At 43.0% G+C, this 19,072-nt stretch overlaps 1 pseudogene across 1 annotated transcript; it reads right to left on the bottom strand.

Annotated features, from left to right (window-relative positions):
• Nucleotides 1-18,001: 18,001 nt before the first annotated feature.
• On the bottom strand, nucleotides 18,002-18,616 carry LOC309546867 (NADH dehydrogenase [ubiquinone] 1 beta subcomplex subunit 5, mitochondrial-like; annotated as a pseudogene). The gene has a single exon. The product of its transcript is annotated as an NADH dehydrogenase [ubiquinone] 1 beta subcomplex subunit 5, mitochondrial-like (transcript).
• Between the last annotated feature and the right edge of the window lie 456 nt (nucleotides 18,617-19,072).

Here is a 19,072-nt window from a genome sequence, read left to right as displayed (position 1 = left end):
GAAATATGATCAAAAAAAAGTGTATGTTTTTCACACGTACAGAAGCACACTAGGCCCCAATTACTATTGTTTGTACACCTAAAAGGATGGATGAGGAGGAGGAGGAGGAGGAGTATAGAACAGGCAGCACCCTCAAAGCTTCAGAAGTATGAGATGAACCCCAAAAACTTGGAAAGGTGGATCTCACACGTACCGACACAGACTATTCCGCAATTTAATTGAGCCACAAAGGTTTTTATTGAATAGCGGAATAGGAAATATGATCAAAAAAAAGTGTATGTTTTTCACACGTACAGAAGCACACTAGGCCCCAATTACTATTGTTTGTACACCTAAAAGGATGGATGAGGAAGAGGAGGAGGAGGAGTATAGAACAGGCAGCACCCTCAAAGCTTCAGAAGTATGAGATGAACCCCAAAAACTTGGAAAGGTGGATCTCACACGTACCGACACAGACTATTCCGCAATTTAATTGAGCCCCAAAGGTTTTTATCGAATAGCCGAATAGGAAATATGATCAAAAAAAGTGTATGTTTTTCACACGTACAGAAGCACACTAGGCCCCAATTACTATTGTTTGTACACCTAAAAGGATGGATGAGGAAGAGGAGGAGGAGTATAGAACAGGCAGCACCCTCAAAGCTTCAGAAGTATGAGATGAACCCCAAAAACTTGGAAAGGTGGATCTCACACGTACCGACACAGACTATTCCGCAATTTAATTGAGCCCCAAAGGTTTTTATTGAATAGCGGAATAGGAAATATGATCAAAAAAAAGTGTATGTTTTTCACACGTACAGAAGCACACTAGGCCCCAATTACTATTGTTTGTACACCTAAAAGGATTGATGAGGAGGAGGAGGAGGAGTATAGAACAGGCAGCACCCTCAAAGCTTCAGAAGTATGAGATTGTGTTCACTGTACCCCACAAAGATTGTGTTCACTGTACCCCACAAAGATTGTGTTCACTGTACCCCACAAAGGTTTTGTTCACTGCACCCCACAAAGATTGTGTTCACTGTACCCCACAAAGGTTTTGTTCACTGCACCCCACAAAGATTGTGTTCACTGTACCCCACAAAGATTGTGTTCACTGCACCCCAAAAGGATTGTCTTCTCTGCACCCCACAAAGATTGTTGTCACTGTACCCCACAAAGGTTTTGTTCACTGTACCCCACAAAGATTGTGTTCACTGCACTCCAAAAGGATTGTCTTCACTGCACCCCACAAAGATTGTGTTCACTGTACACCACAAAGGTTTTGTTCACTGCACCCCACAAAGATTGTGTTCACTGTACCCCACAAAGGTTTTGTTCACTGCACCCCACAAAGATTGTGTTCACTGTACCCCCCAAAGATTTTGTTCACGGCACCCCACAAGGATTGTTTGTCTTCACTGCACCCCACAAGGATTGTCTTCACTGCACCCCACAAGGATTGTCTTCACTGCACCCCACAAAGATTGTGTTCACTGCACCCCACAAAGGTTTTGTTCACTGCACCCCACAAAGATTGTGTTCACTGCACCCCACAAAGATTGTGTTCACTGTACCCCACAAAGATTGTGTTCACTGCATCCCAAAAGGATTGTCTTCTCTGCACCCCACAAAGATTGTGTTCACTGTACCCCACAAAGGTTTTGTTCACTGCACCCCACAAAGATTGTGTTCACTGTACCCCACAAAGGTTTTGTTCACTGCACCCCACAAAGATTGTGTTCACTGTACCCCACAAAGATTGTGTTCACTGCACCCCAAAAGGATTGTCTTCTCTGCACCCCACAAAGATTGTTGTCACTGTACCCCACAAAGGTTTTGTTCACTGTACCCCACAAAGATTGTGTTCACTGCACTCCAAAAGGATTGTCTTCACTGCACCCCACAAAGATTGTGTTCACTGTACACCACAAAGGTTTTGTTCACTGCACCCCACAAAGATTGTGTTCACTGTACCCCACAAAGGTTTTGTTCACTGCACCCCACAAAGATTGTGTTCACTGTACCCCCCAAAGATTTTGTTCACGGCACCCCACAAGGATTGTTTGTCTTCACTGCACCCCACAAGGATTGTCTTCACTGCACCCCACAAGGATTGTCTTCACTGCACCCCACAAAGATTGTGTTCACTGCACCCCACAAAGGTTTTGTTCACTGCACCCCACAAAGATTGTGTTCACTGCACCCCACAAAGATTGTGTTCACTGTACCCCACAAAGATTGTGTTCACTGCATCCCAAAAGGATTGTCTTCTCTGCACCCCACAAAGATTGTGTTCACTGTACCCCACAAAGGTTTTGTTCACTGCACCCCACAAAGATTGTGTTCACTGTACCCCACAAATATTGTGTTCACTGTACCCCACAAAGGTTTTGTTCACTGCACCCCACAAAGATTGTGTTCACTGTACCCCACAAAGGTTGTGTTCACTGCACCCCACAAAGATTGTGTTCACTGCACCCCACAAAGATTGTGTTCACTGTACCCCACAAAGGTTTTGTTCACTGCACCCCACAAAGGTTTTGTTCACTGCACCCCACAAAGATTGTGTTCACTGTACCCCACAAAGATTGTGTTCACTGCACTCCAAAAGGATTGTCTTCACTGCACCCCACAAAGATTGTGTTCACTGTACCCCACAAAGGTTTTGTTCACTGCACCCCACAAAGATTGTGTTCACTGTACCCCCCAAAGATTTTGTTCACTGAACCCCACAAGGATTGTCTTCACTGCACCCCACAAGGATTGTCTTCACTGCACCCCACAAAGATTGTGTTCACTGTACCCCACAAAGATTGTGTTCACTGCACTCCAAAAGGATTGTCTTCACTGCACCCCACAAAGATTGTGTTCACTGCACCCCACAAAGATTGTGTTCACTGTACCCCCCAAAGATTTTGTTCACTGCACCCCACAAGGATTGTCTTCACTGCACCCCACAAGGATTGTCTTCACTGCACCCCACAAAGATTGTGTTCACTGTACCCCACAAAGATTTTGTTCACTGCACCCCACAAAGATTGTGTTCACTGTACCCCAAAAAGGTTTTGTTCACTGCACCCCACAAAGATTGTGTTCACTGTACCCCCCAAAGATTTTGTTCACGGCACCCCACAAGGATTGTTTGTCTTCACTGCACCCCACAAGGATTGTCTTCACTGCACCCCACAAAGATTGTGTTCACTGCACCCCACAAAGGTTTTGTTCACTGCACCCCACAAAGATTGTGTTCACTGCACCCCACAAAGATTGTGTTCACTGTACCCCACAAAGATTGTGTTCACTGCACCCCAAAAGGATTGTCTTCTCTGCACCCCACAAAGATTGTGTTCACTGTACCCCACAAAGGTTTTGTTCACTGCACCCCACAAAGATTGTGTTCACTGTACCCCACAAAGATTGTGTTCACTGTACCCCACAAAGGTTTTGTTCACTGCACCCCACAAAGATTGTGTTCACTGTACCCCACAAAGGTTGTGTTCACTGCACCCCACAAAGATTGTGTTCACTGCACCCCACAAAGATTGTGTTCACTGTACCCCACAAAGGTTTTGTTCACTGCACCCCACAAAGGTTTTGTTCACTGCACCCCACAAAGATTGTGTTCACTTTACCCCACAAAGATTGTGTTCACTGCACTCCAAAAGGATTGTCTTCACTGCACCCCACAAAGATTGTGTTCACTGTACCCCACAAAGGTTTTGTTCACTGCACCCCACAAAGATTGTGTTCACTGTACCCCCCAAAGATTTTGTTCACTGAACCCCACAAGGATTGTCTTCACTGCACCCCACAAGGATTGTCTTCACTGCACCCCACAAAGATTGTGTTCACTGTACCCCACAAAGATTGTGTTCACTGCACTCCAAAAGGATTGTCTTCACTGCACCCCACAACGATTGTGTTCACTGCACCCCACAAAGATTGTGTTCACTGCACCCCCCAAAGATTTTGTTCACTGCACCCCACAAGGATTGTCTTCACTGCACCCCACAAGGATTGTCTTCACTGCACCCCACAAAGATTGTGTTCACTGTACCCCACAAAGATTTTTTTCACTGCACCCCACAAAGATTGTGTTCACTGTACCCCACAAAGATTGTGTTCACTGCACCCCAAAAGGATTGTCTTCTCTGCACCCCACAAAGATTGTGTTCACTGTACCCCACAAAGGTTTTGTTCACTGCATCCCACAAAGATTGTGTTCACTGTACCCCACAAAGGTTTTGTTCACTGCACCCCACAAAGATTGTGTTCACTGTACCCCACAAAGATTGTGTTCACTGTACCCCACAAAGGTTTTGTTCACTGCACCCCACAAAGATTGTGTTCACTGTACCCCACAAGGGTTGTGTTCACTGCACCCCACAAAGATTTTGTTCACTGCACCCCACAAAGATTGTGTTCACTGTACCCCACAAAGGTTTTGTTCACTGCACCCCACAAAGGTTTTGTTCACTGCACCCCACAAAGATTGTGTTCACTGCACTCCAAAAGGATTGTCTTCACTGCACCCCACAAAGATTGTGTTCACTGTACCCCACAAAGATTGTGTTCACTGTACCCCCCAAAGATTTTGTTCACTGCACCCCACAAGGATTGTCTTCACTGCACCCCACAAGGATTGTCTTCACTGCACCCCACAAAGATTGTGTTCACTGTACCCCACAAAGATTGTGTTCACTGCACTCCAAAAGGATTGTGTTCACTGCACCCCACAAAGATTGTGTTCACTGCACCCCACAAAGATTGTGTTCACTGCACCCCACAAAGATTGTGTTCACTGTACCCCCCAAAGATTTTGTTCACTGCACCCCACAAGGATTGTCTTCACTGCACCCCACAAGGATTGTCTTCACTGCACCCCACAAAGATTGTGTTCACTGTACCCCACAAAGATTTTGTTCACTGCACCCCACAAAGATTGTGTTCACTGTACCCCACAAAGATTTTGTTCACTGCACTCCAAAAGGATTGTCTTCACTGCACCCCACAAAGATTGTGTTCACTGTACCCCACAAAGGTTTTGTTCACTGCACCCCACAAAGATTGTGTTCACTGTACCCCACAAAGATTGTGTTCACTGCACTCCAAAAGGATTGTCTTCACTGCACCCCACAAAGATTGTGTTCACTGTACCCCACAAAGGTTTTGTTCACTGCACCCCACAAAGATTGTGTTCACTGTACCCCACAAAGGTTGTGTTCACTGCACCCCACAAAGATTGTGTTCACTGTACCCCCCAAAGATTTTGTTCACTGCACCCCACAAGGATTGTCTTCACTGCACCCCACAAGGATTGTCTTCACTGCACCCCACAAGGATTGTCTTCACTGCACCCCACAAAGATTGTGTTCACTGTACCCCACAAAGATTTTGTTCACTGCACCCCACAAAGATTGTGTTCACTGTACCCCACAAAGATTTTGATCACTGCACTCCAAAAGGATTGTCTTCACTGCACCCCACAAAGATTGTGTTCACTGTACCCCACAAAGGTTTTGTTCACTGCACCCCACAAAGATTGTGTTCACTGTACCCCACAAAGATTGTGTTCACTGCACTCCAAAAGGATTGTCTTCACTGCACCCCACAAAGATTGTGTTCACTGTACCCCACAAAGGTTTTGTTCACTGCACCCCACAAAGATTGTGTTCACTGTACCCCACAAAGGTTGTGTTCACTGCACCCCACAAAGGTTTTGTTCACTGCACCCCACAAAGATTGTGTTCACTGCACCCCACAAAGATTGTGTTCAGTGTACCCCACAAAGGTTTTGTTCACTGCACCCCACAAAGATTGTGTTCACTGTACCCCACAAAGATTGTGTTCACTGCACTCCAAAAGGATTGTCTTCACTGCACCCCACAAAGATTGTGTTCACTGTACCCCACAAAGGTTTTGTTCACTGCACCCCACAAAGATTGTGTTCACTGTACCCCACAAAGGTTTTGTTCACTGCACCCCACAAAGATTGTGTTCACTGTACCCCCCAAAGATTTTGTTCACTGCACCCCACAAGGATTGTCTTCACTGCACCCCACAAGGATTGTCTTCACTGCACCCCACAAGGATTGTCTTCACTGCACCCCACAAAGATTGTGTTCACTGCACCCCACAAAGGTTTTGTTCACTGCACCCCACAAAGATTGTGTTCACTGTACCCCCCCAAAGATTTTGTTCACTGCACCCCACAAGGATTGTCTTCTCTGCACCCCACAAAGATTGTGTTCACTGTACCCCCCAAAGATTTTGTTCACTGCACCCCACAAGGATTGTCTTCACTGCACCCCACAAGGATTGTCTTCACTGCACCCCACAAAGATTGTGTTCACTGTACCCCCACAAAGGTTTTGTTCACTGCACCCCACAAAGATTTTGTTCACTGCACTCCAAAAGGATTGTGTTCACTGCACCCCAAAAAGATTGTGTTCACTGCAGCCCACACACAGAAAAATGGATGTGGATCACTGACACCTGCCTATCTCCTATCCCACACCACACAGCAATATCGATTGTAGTTTGTAGAACACACTTTCCCTAAAATTCAGCAGACTCTGTCCCTAACAGGATTGAGAAGAGATCGTAGATCAGGAGAACTAAGTGCAGACCCCACCCCACACAGCAATATCGATTGTAGTTTGTAGAACACACTGACCCTATAATTCAGCAGACTCTATCCCTAAAATGCCTACAACTCGCCCTGCCTAAACACTCCGACCTGTCCCTCAATTCTATCCGGACACAAATGTTTTTTTCCTGCCTATCTTTCCCTAATCAGCAGCCAGCACGTTGATGTGTGCTCTGTCCCTGATCTAAGCAGCATAATGACGCCGCTGCGGCTGCCTCGAACTTATAAAGACTTGGTCACATGCTTCAGACGGCCAATCACAGCTACTGAGACATTTGCAGGCATGGCTGGGATGGCTTAAGGCACACCAGTTAAACGATTGTTGATTGGCTGTTGAAAGCCCGCCATGAAAAGAGCGCCAAAGCATGCAAAACCCGGAAATAAAACGACCGAACACGGATTTTTACCCGAATATACAGTAAAGTGTCCGTGTTCGTGTTCGGGTAACAAAAATCCAATTATTCGGTACGAACACGAATAATACAGTCCGTGTTCGCTCAACACTAGTTGTCAACTCTTATTATTACTCTCCCAAAACCAGGAAAGGAGCCTACTGTACCTCAGATATTCTGTCCTATCTCCCCGTCTAAAATATAGATGTAAAACAAAATGCAAAGATGATCATTAATTGCCTCATTGACTTTTTCCCATCAATAATACAGCCAGACCAATCCGTTTTACCAAGGGATGACACTCTTCTGATACTACGAGGCTCCTTCTGTCATTCATTATGCAGAGAAGACATGAGAGAACACCTTCTCTGCTCTCAGCCCTAAATTTAAAGATGGCATTCAATAGAATAAATTGGAATTACCTTTTCCTGGTGCTATGTAAATTCAGTATCCAAGACAAGACCAAATATTTTCAGTTACAAAAGCCCTATGCATGTGTCTGTCAGCTCAAGTATTCACTTTAGAAACCTTTTCTCATCCTGTTATGGAAATTTTATTGTGGACATTTCTTTAGGATGTATTTTTATTTAAATTGCCATAATGTCTCCCAGTGTCAGTTCACCGGTAATCGCTATGCACAGCGAATGTTGCTTTAACTGGCATTGACGAAAGGCAGGGATAGGATAGCATAATACTTGTAGCAAGGAAAGATCTATTGCACAAATATATACCCTCCATCCGGGGCCCCGTCTATTTACTGCGGAGATGTGTTTGTGATGTAGAATTCTTATCGTTTTACCAAGATTAATGGATGGCATCTTTCAGTCGTATTTGATCCATATGACTGAAATACTGCTGCTATTGTCTTATGCAGATAAAGCCCCATCGACTGGAACAAATAGAATGGTCACTATCAAATATGGCTTGTATGAACTATATTTGATGGGATCCACTAACAGGTAATGAGTCCGTGTTTGTGAATGAGCACAGACAAGTCCATAAGATGGCAGCCATTTCTGCTCATTTCTGCACATGTCTGTGTTTTTACATAAACACTGACTCTTCATTCCCATTGTACTTTTTGAATGTATACATGTTCTGTAATTGGTGGTCTTGAAGCCACTCCCTGTAACCCTCTTTCGTTCACTTGCTGTAAATAAACCAAGCCCTGCCCTGAGACTCACACAGAGGAGGCACACACACAGGAAGCTCGTACACAGAGGAAACTAACCACACACACACAACACAAGCACTCACATCCATTCATGCATGCAGACACACAGACATTCACAGAAGCACACAGAGACACTCACACACATATACATACCCAGAGAGAGACCAGGAGATGGCATCAATATGACCCAGTGTGTCTGTTCCTTTTTTTTCACCAAGCGCTTGGTAAACCTTATGCAAAAGAGCGGTACATTTGTACTTTTCAGTACAAGCAATTAATGGTGTTTGGTGCATATTAATATCCACGGGTTTCTATGCTCCAAGCTCTATTAATTTCCACAACAATCCCAAATGGAACCAGGCAGGGATGCCCACTCTCACCCATTATACTTAACTTGCTAGTGGAACCCTTGGCAGCATATATCCGATCTCATGATAGTATATCAGGCTTCCAAACCAAATCCAGGAACAAAAGAACAGCCTTTTACTGGCAACGTGATCCTTATGCGGACTAACCCTCTCCATTCTCTTGCTGTGAGTTAATGATTCCACATCCTACTTTTTAGATCTAGAAGTAGACATGCCCACTAAATTTTTATTACACTCTAGCTATCCTTATCGCTGGTGTGAAATTGGAATAATGAAACTGGGCATTACTGTATGTTCCGCTACTGAACAATATCCAAGGGAAATTGACTGCTCTCTCCAAACATGTTATATCCTAGTCAGGTATGCTAGCCACCTTTAAAATGTTATGTGAATAAAGCCGGCACACGAAAAGTCTTCTTCCAAGTAAAATACTTTATTCCAACATGGATAGTGGTGACAACATGACACATGCTGACGCGTTTCGGCTTTACGCCTTCCTCATGCTAGGAAGGCGTAAAGCCGAAACGCGTCAGAATTTGTCATGTTGTCACCGCTATCCATGTTGGAATAAAGTATTTTACTTGGAAGAAGACTTTTCGTATGCCGGCTTTATTCACATAACATTTGGCTTGGACGTTCAGCCTGAGCACCGACACTTAGCCCTTTATCTTCCCACAGTGTGGTGGAGCTAGGGTGAGTTACTGTTTATACCTTTAAAATGTTGGTACTTTAGAAAGTGCCATATTTCTTTAGAACCCTGCTGATACTTCTACATAAAAAGTATCTTCGTTCATTACAGTCACTCGTGAATCGCTTTGTTTGGCATGGGAAAAAAAATAAGAAGAGCACATAGCTGATTAATTAAGCATAGACAGGTTGGAGGGATAGGCCACGCTGATGTCTTTTATTATTCTGTAGCCACTATATTAGCCCAATTTAAGGATTGGTTTGATCACTCCCAACAGACTCTCTGGAGAGAGCTGGACAGACAGTCATTTCACGGAACTGATCTAAACCCTTGGTTGCTTTGTTGTGTTATTCAGGATAGAAACATTTGTCACTTCCCCTCAACTTTACAAGCCTCCGTTGGAGTGTGGCAGACTCTGTTAGACTCCTCTGAGAGACTGTCCAACCTTTCTTCCAAAACCTATGTCCCCTTATTCACTTTGCATCATGGATTATGACTTTCGAATTGATGTTCACGGCGATAACTCACATGCATGGTGTGGGTGCTGTTTACATACCGACATGGGACCAATACGTGCGTTTGCCTTTGTGCGCGAGCTCAGTGAAACGGGTGCTTTCATTTTTTTTTTCTTTACATTTTTTAATACTTTTTAATTTTCTATTACATGTGGATGTAACCAATAAAGCATGATAGGTTTTCTTTACTAGGACATCTGGGGGTCTTTTAGACCCCTGACCTCTCATCTGCCCTTAAAAGTGTCTGATCAAACCAAGAGCGGTTTGAACAGATGATTCCCCAATCCAAAAATGAATTTTTTACATTTTGACCAAACGGGAAGTGACAAAATGCTTGTCTCTTAAGGTCTCCTAGACCATAAAGATAATCAGGGATGTTCTGGTCCCTGATCAGCTCTATAGTAAGCCAGGTTTAAGCCAGGGCTCCCCTTGGGGTGGGAGAGCCCAGAGAGACACTGGAGGGCAGCAGAAGGGGACTTCACCCCTTCTGACACCTGTAAAAGTGATTCAGCAGCTAATTAGCCACTAAGATTTATTTTACATTGTATAACATTGCTGGATTAAAAAAAGCAACTGCAGTCATGGCCCTGCTATGACCACTTAAACGGCTGTGACATTACACTCTGTCATTTGACTGCAAGTGGTGAATCTTATTACAGTAATTAACCTCCATAGAAGATCCTGGCAATACTATACTACAGAGCACACTAGTATAAAGATATTTCTCTATTTTACAGTTTATTTGGTTAAATCTCCAGCCATGGAACAATACTTTATTTATTACAATGGTCTGCTGTTCTTAGAGCAAGCTATAAACGTCATTACCAGTACCAATCTATGGGAGCTTTTCCAAAAAAATTCTACAAAGATGGTACATAACACCATTTCATATTTCTAAATTTGATATTACCTTTTCCCAAGAGTGTTGAAGAGGATGAGGCCAAATTAGGCAAAAATATCACATTTTTGGGGCATGCAAGGGGGTTACTCGTTTTTGGAGGAAAATTGTTTTGCATTGTCTCAGAAGTGACTTGACTCAAGATATCAATATCTCCAGGGCTAGCACTACTGAATCTTGGAAAAGACGCAATACCATACTCGTTCCATACCATAGTATAATACATATTCTTTTGCAACAAGGTTGATGATCACAAGGAATTAGAAGTTTAACTCAGCCCTTAGTTTTCTTAATACTTTTTAAACTGTTAATACAAACTTCTCCTATGAACTAATGTGCACATCTTGCAGAAGGGGTTATGCGACTGAAGCTAAACAATGGCATCCATGGGTGAGTTGGTATTCCTCCAGACATAGGTCTTGACATTTTTATTATAGTCTACATACAACATTGAGCACCCAAAGATTAAGATCGTTTAGATGCTTGGTATTATTTACTAAGGCTGGCATATTCTAACCTACTTAGTATTTCATCAATATCTCACTTTCTTAGAGTCTTTTATTCATATTTTAAAGGTTCCTTCCTCTATAACTTGTACAATGTATGATGGTAATGTGCAAATAATTGAATCAAAACAGTTTGCTATGAAACCTTTTCATTGTTTATAATTCTTTATGTAGCCGGGAGCGGACTACCATTATCTGACATTGCAGACTTATTCTCTGCTCCCTCAGACTGTCTCTATGCCCCCCTAGTGTTGGTCTAAGATTTCATGCATCATACTTCAGAGACTGGAAGAATAGCATTGTGGGTACTGTAGTCTTCTGGAAGGATATTACTTCACAGCTGAACTGGTTATGAACTACACCTCCAAGCCATAAGCTTCAAGGGAGAATTGTGGGAGAGACTATAAAGGGATCTGCTGACCAGGCCCACACTCTCTTGCTTTCCGGGATCCATCATGTATGCATTGGTCCGCTGCAGAGAGAGAGGACTGCAGCCTACTGCACCCCACCCAGCTGTCTGCGGACTCCCGGGCAGGACAGATGACACTCGCTACATCTAGGAACATCCCTGCAGCATGGCAAATCCAAACAGTGTACAAGTACACAGTACATACGGCGCTTCTAGGAGAAGTGCAAAGTCCTTTTGTCCATTGGAAATTTCTTGTGTATCTGTAGACCATCAACAGGGTAGAAGAATGGATGAGGCAACTGGATGGATGGATAAACAGGAGAAGTGACCGAGACTGGAACCTCTGTAGTGTCCGCAGAAGATCTGGGTAGGACCACCTCAAAAATTACCATTTGATCCCAAAAAATGTCAGAATTACTGTTCTAGGAACAAAAAATAATTCCATGATAGCCTTTATTGTTGATCTTGTGAAAAAATAGTTTAAAGTGTGATAAAGTTTTCTCTAATTGGGGAAAAAAAAATTCTGGATCCCCAGTCATGAATGTTTTCTCCTTTAAACAGCATTTTAAAATTATAGACAGGTGTGAGCTCCCTAATGGAGGCTGGTGGTCCCTGGCCTGGGTTCCAAAGATGATGACAAACTAGTGGTAACTTCAGAGAATGAACACCCCCCGAGGCCTAGACCTTCAAGCATGTGACTGGGAAAGTGCAGTAGTGGGGGCCCTGAGACAAGTTCTCCACCTTGGACTATAAATACTGAGTCCAATTTGCTGCTGCTGTTGCATCACATAGCTAAGACAGCAAGGCTTTCAGTTCTCTGATGCTGTTATATATCCCTAAATCTCACACTTGAAAGTTTTTCCAATTGTCCCAGTTAGATAAGAAATGCCAGTAATGCAAAATTACATCAAGTTATTTGCACTTGAAATTTCACTTTTTAAACAAAATACCATATTTGGTATAAAAAAAATGTATACATGTCTGTTATACCTACCTTAATGTCTAATGTGTAGTAGGAATCAACTGATTATCGGCAAGGCCGATATATCGAGGGCCGATATGCACTTTCCCCAATATATTGGAATCCGCCCCAGAAGTTACCGATATTGCCGATATTTTTGTGACATCATTCTGCCTTCTTAGGCTGCCTCCCTCACCTTGGACAGCCTTTGTCTGGAGTCGGTCGAGTCTTGTCTCGCAGGAGTGTATCACAGCCATACACCCACCCACAGCAGCCCGATGCCAGCCATCCACCCACACCCACAGGCCCTGTACCAGCCAGCCAGCCACAGGCACTGTACCAGTGAGCCAGCCAGCCACAGGCACTGTACCAGCCAGCCAGCCACCTACAGGCCCTGTACCAGCCAGCCACCCACATCCCCTGTGCCAGTCAGCCACCCACCCACCACAGGGTGCCAGCCTACCAGCCACCCACCACAGGGTGCCAGACAGCCAGCCACCCACCAAAGGGTTCCAGACAGCCAGACACCCACCACAGGGTGCCAGACAGCCAGCTACCCACATGCCCTGTGCCAGCCAGCCACAGGCACTGTACCAGCGAGCCGCCCACAGGCCCTGTACAAGCCAGCCAACCACAGCCCCTGTGTCAGCCACCCACCCACCCACCACAGGGTGCCAGCCAGCCACCCACCACCACAGGGTGCCAGCCAGCCAGCCACCCACCACAGGGTGCCAGCAAGCCAGCCACCCATCATAGGGTGCCATCCAGCCACCCACACAGAGTGCCAGCCAGCCAGCCATCAACCACACGGTGCCAGCCAGCCATCTACCACAGGGTGCCAGCAAGCCAGCCACGCACCACAGGGTGGCAGACAGCCAGCCACCCACCACAGGGTGCCAGCAAGCCAGCCACCCACCACAGGGTGCCAGCCAGCCAGCCAGCCACCCACCCACCCACCACAGGGTGCCAGCAAGCCAGACATTAAGCATTAAACAAAAATTAACATGTTCAGTACCAGATTTGTGTCAAAAATTGTCTTTATTTTTCAAAACTTTAAATGTACAAAATATCGGTCCATATCGGCCGATACCGATCTGTGATGGCCAAAATATCGGTATCGGTATTGGCAACAAAAAAAACGATATCGGTCGATCCCTAATGTGTAGTCTCCCGCAGGTACTGGACAATGGGGCAATAGATAAACGTGTATACCAATAGAAGAGTTGATTACAGAGAACTTTTCACTACTGACAATAGAATCAGGAAAATGGCCAGTTCATCACTTTGTGATGCTCCTGAATAACTGTTTGTTGACTGATATGCAAAGAAAAATAATTAGGATTCAAGAAATGTTCGATTTTTTTGCAGATTGTACAATTTTCCAAGTATATTTAAGATTAAGGAAATTGGCTAATTAGGACAATACATTTGTTTTCAAAGTAATTCACTCATCGCTATTATTAATTAACTGCTATAAACCCACTGTGGCTGGCAGCAATATACAGATGCTCTGCTAAATCATGTCCCACTTCAGACAAGCATGCCTACCTAGGGTGATGCTAACGTTGAGGCAAAAGAACATCAGAAGCAGTACCACTGTACAATAAAATCTTCAGCCATTAAATCCATTCACTTGTTTCTTCTCATGTTGAGGATTTACAACTTATCATCTGCTCCTCTTTTTGTAACAAGGAGCAATATAGAAATGTTTGGACTTAAACTTGGTGGGTGTTGATCTTTTTTTAACAGCTATATCTATTGTCTTAACTGATATCAATAGCAGGCAACAGGGAAGATGTTTGGCAGAGATACCAAATTGTAAAGTTTACTGTATGACTAAGGAAAACATTCCACCAGCGCCACAGAGGACAGAAACAGTGGCTCCCATTTAAATCTTTATATTTATTCTAATAACTACACATTTTCACTACACATTTCAAAGTAATGGTTTGCTCATGTGTCGTGATTATCACACTAGAAGAATTAATTTTACAACATATTTCACCTGCATTTTTGTATGCAAATCTGTTAGATTTGACTTGTGACATTTAGAATTCAGGCAATTGTGATTCATTACCGGATGATGCTTTGCATACTGTGTATGCATATGCAGTATTCAAGGGATTTAAAATACATCTTAAATCTCCTGACTTGCTTTTGCACATGACTCATGAAATAAAAGTGACTTATAATATGCAATGTTAAGTATAAGTAGACATTTACAGTACAGTTGTTCTTACTGGAAATGGGACACTTTATGCAGCAAGGAATGGATTTCAAACTCCTCATAACTGCAAAGAGCTTGCCTTATTTTCTGATAACCAAAGCTTTCAGGCTCTGACAAATGTGATTCCAATTATTTCATAGGTAATGCTTCTGGAACAGCAGCACTTTCATGTTGCCTTGAACTCACTCTAGCTTCTCATATACTTTTGTATTTCCAACACTAATGGACTAAGTTAATAATGAACATTTAACAATTGTGTTTATTTATTGCAGTCTCTTCTGGTTTCCCTTTGATGACATGTAGAAATTTTAAAAATTATAAAAAAAAAAAAAAGGGGGGGGGGTTTAGAACCTTTTTTTGTTGTGAATAATTCTGAGCATTCGTTGCAGCTTCTGCTTCTGTTTGCAATTATAAGGGCTATTGCACACCTGCAGCTTGGCTTGCACATTGTAAAATCCAGGTATTTCTGGTTACCTAGCAGGCACAGTATCTCTCAGCAGACTGTTTAAATCAAAGACACACTAAAATACATAACATCTTTACGGGGCAGGACACTGTTCTAAGTGGTACTTACATACAATGTCTACAGGGACGTATGCCCCAAGCACAGAAAGTCTGATTTCAGGACACATGCACCTGGAATGTATACAGCCCTGTATATGAGTAATGCTCGGAGCAGTTTTCAGATCCATACAGCTGCTGCATATTTCAGCCTGACTTTGATATTCACAGGCTGCTGACAGTAGGCTTTATTTTACACTTGATCCTGCTGAGGGCTCAAAAATGCATGGTTTTTACACTCTGTGAGCCAAACTGCCTGTGAGCATAAAGTCTTACAGTGTGTTAATGATGTTGATTGAAGAAGTTTATTGCTGAATCAAATTGGTGTACTCTGTGTAGTGGTTAGACACAGCAACAACAATACTACATGGGGACCCACAACTCTGCACAACGTCTGCAGCAAAGTGCCGCCGACATTCAAAAACAAAAGGATAAAAACAATTGTACCTTTTACAGAGTCTAATGGCTGCAAGGGGTGTATTTTGGTTTTGTGCTGCCATAGGCAAGACTAAAATCAGGCGCCCCCAACCTAAACTTGTCCCACCCCAGCCTTGGTATAACATTCTTGTCTCAGGGTCTGATAAGGAAGCTGCTGCCATTCACAGTAAACAGTTGTGGCTTCCTCATCAGACCCTGAGACATGATTCTTCCAAAGGCCACACATGGGGTCAGTGCGGCAGAGGATGAGGTCAGCGGGATGTAGGACAGGGACAGCAGGGCAAAGGATGAGGAGGCACTGATGAAGCGGCACTGATGAAGCTGCACTGATATGTGGCAAAAATAAAAAAGGGGGAAATACTATGCAAATGGTGATAATTAAGATTAAAATATTAATAAGCAAATAGTGAAAAAGCTGCAGCAGCGAATGTATAGGATAAAATACAGAACATGAATAACGGTGGTAAAATGTGCTAAATACAAAAAGTCTAAATTGTATGCCATAATGATTAGTACAAAAAATATATAGATAACAATTAAATAACATAAAAAGTGAAGGCTGCAAGTTTCCCAAAAAGTCAGCACACAACAGTTTGTGCAAAGAAGTCCAACACCAATATAAATGGATCCAGATGAAGGCATCAATACAGGTGATCATCTGTAGACTTCTAATCAGTGCTTCAGGTGTAGAGACAACACCACGTTTTCTTCAAACACCCACATGGGAATATGTTTACCAAAGCCAGTGTGAATCTCTGTAAGGAGAAGTCAAAAAAACGCCTGTGTGAATATACCTTTACTAGGTTAGCCAGGTTTCCCAAAGTTGGTCTCTACTGCTGGATGTTCCTCCTACGAAATCTCAAAAATAGAAAGAAATAGAGCACAAGGCTCATATAGTGTAAAATCGCCAAGTAGACTATTTAAAAAGCATGCAAGACAGAAATAAAAAAAACCCTCTCTGCATCTTGCCAAAGAACTGACTATGATTTCTACAATGCAATGCAGGAACATGTATGTGTGGGGGCATGATGACTTCCGGTTACGTCCACTGTGGCACTGATGAGTACTGATGGGAGGCACTTATGGGTACTGTTGGGGCTGCACTGATAATCAGAACATTGATGATCAGTACCTTGATTATCAGTGTAGATGTCCCCTTTCACACGGGCTGGTTACCAGCTCTCTCAAAGAATTGCAGATAACCGGCAAGTGTGTTTAGATCGTGATCATCTGTAATTGGACACAGCTTCACTCTTTACCCCGATCTGCGATCACAGAGCGTGCCAGGAGTGTGCTGCAGCGGGTGTGCAGGAGGTGCAATTCTGGGAGAGCATCAATAGATGTCCTCCCAGAACTGTAAGACCGCGCTGTACCCGTCATTCTGCTATAGCGTGGTCACCTGGGAGCGGGCCACTCCCCTGAAAAATGCCACCCAAAGCAAACGCCTTATTTGCCTCATGGTAGATACACCCCTAATGAGCGCTTATAGAGCACATTATAGTCCTAAAGTTATTTTGTCACCACTAAACACTTTGCAAGCTGTTTATATAATTAAAAATGAAAGAAATATACTTACTATTGCTGCCTTTGCTATATTTAATAGTTATTTTTTTTTGAGTAAAGGACATTGTAAATTTCTTCCACTTTCACATCCTCTTTTCATGTCACCAGGTTCTGACCACTGTCTGTGAAGCCTGCAACACCTTGTAATGACACAAGTGAATAATAAGAGATTTATCAGTAAAACCTCTACTTTCCAGTGTCACTGGCTGTGACAGGCTTATTGCTGCACACTGTTTCTCACTGTCATTACAGACCAAAACTGTGTGTGAAAATAAGTCTGCACATTGTCAGCGATAGATCACTGTACTTCTCTTGACAGTGTCTTCATTTGATTTGCCTATTATAAGACCTGTGTTGCTTTTGTTCAGTCAAAATCAAAGATTAGCATCTAATTTCAGGAGTAAGATGCTAGCCAACAAATAGCAAAATACTTGTGCCTGTTAATTAGCTTTTAATATTTTTGGCTGTGTGTGCAAATGTCAGCCCTTGCTGTTATCTCTCACTTTGTGAGCTGCCAAACGTTACAGTGTTACAACAGCTTCAATGAGTGATCAAAACTTATTTTTATTTTTTTCCCAGTAAAGAAGTAATTTTATTGGGTACAAACTTGAAGGTTGTGAACATTATATATATATATATATATATATATATATATATATATATATATATATATATAATAATCTATTGTGATAAATGATTTACAGGAGTCCTAAGTGAGCGGATTCATTACTGATCAGGGACGGATTTAGGTTCATAGTCAATTAGGTTTTTATCCAGCGTTTCATGATAATACCATGGACCATCTCCCTTCTGTCTCATTGAGGCACGGGCGAAATCTTCATAAAACTTGAGCTGACGTTTCTTGTTTTCATTGTAGAGTATTGTCATTCCTCTCTCATAAGACTCATCAATAGGATGAAACAAATTGCGGGATAGCCAACGAGTGATTGGGTGCTGATAGTACTCCCAATGTTCAGTAACATAGCCTTCTGGAATTTCTGCCAATTCAACTGGACCAACAAAAAAATTGATTAGTGATAGACACATACCTGCAGGTATCACACCAAGCAGTACATAGAATTTCAAGTATCTTTTGAATTTCTGGTCATGATAAAGTGAAGGACCAATGACAAAGATCCTTTTTCCACCACTGGAAAAATGCACAGGCACTGCAGCAGCCGGGGCTCCTCTCCCCAGAAGCCCATCAGTCCGGAGCGCCCAGCGCTGAGAACACTGCAGTCGGCTGATCATTGCCCCCCGCCGACCGGAGGACACTCATCCCCGCCATGAGAGTGAACAGAACTTTTTAATAAAATATAAATTCTATGATTTGTTATTGACTAATAAAGGTGCATCCCCCTAGCTCAGACTAAACTAATTTCAGACTTCTCTACATCTATTTTCTCTTTAGGAATCTTATGGCATCAAGCAACTAATTGATATAAAAAAGTTTAAGTAAGATGTGGCGCTATCATGTAAATAATCATAAAGAGTCTAACAATAGAATGAACAATGATCAAAATTGTTAAGCAAAAAATAAAAATCACTGATCTGTGACGCAACACGTCGAAAGGAGCCGAGTGACGTCACGTCCGGTCGACCGGGAGCCCAGTTGTCTTATTCTTTCTGGAGATTGTTATACGTGGAACATTGCTTATTGTAATGTAAGTTACTACATTTTAATAAAATATTGTGTGGAAATACTTCACTATGGTGACTCTACTCATTGTATATGGTCACTGCT

The sequence above is a fragment of the Pelophylax lessonae genome (genome assembly GCF_965119305.1).
Source record: "Pelophylax lessonae genome assembly, chromosome: 2".
Classification (NCBI taxonomy): Eukaryota; Metazoa; Chordata; class Amphibia; order Anura; family Ranidae; genus Pelophylax; species Pelophylax lessonae.
This window is presented reverse-complemented; position numbering and strand designations above follow the sequence as displayed.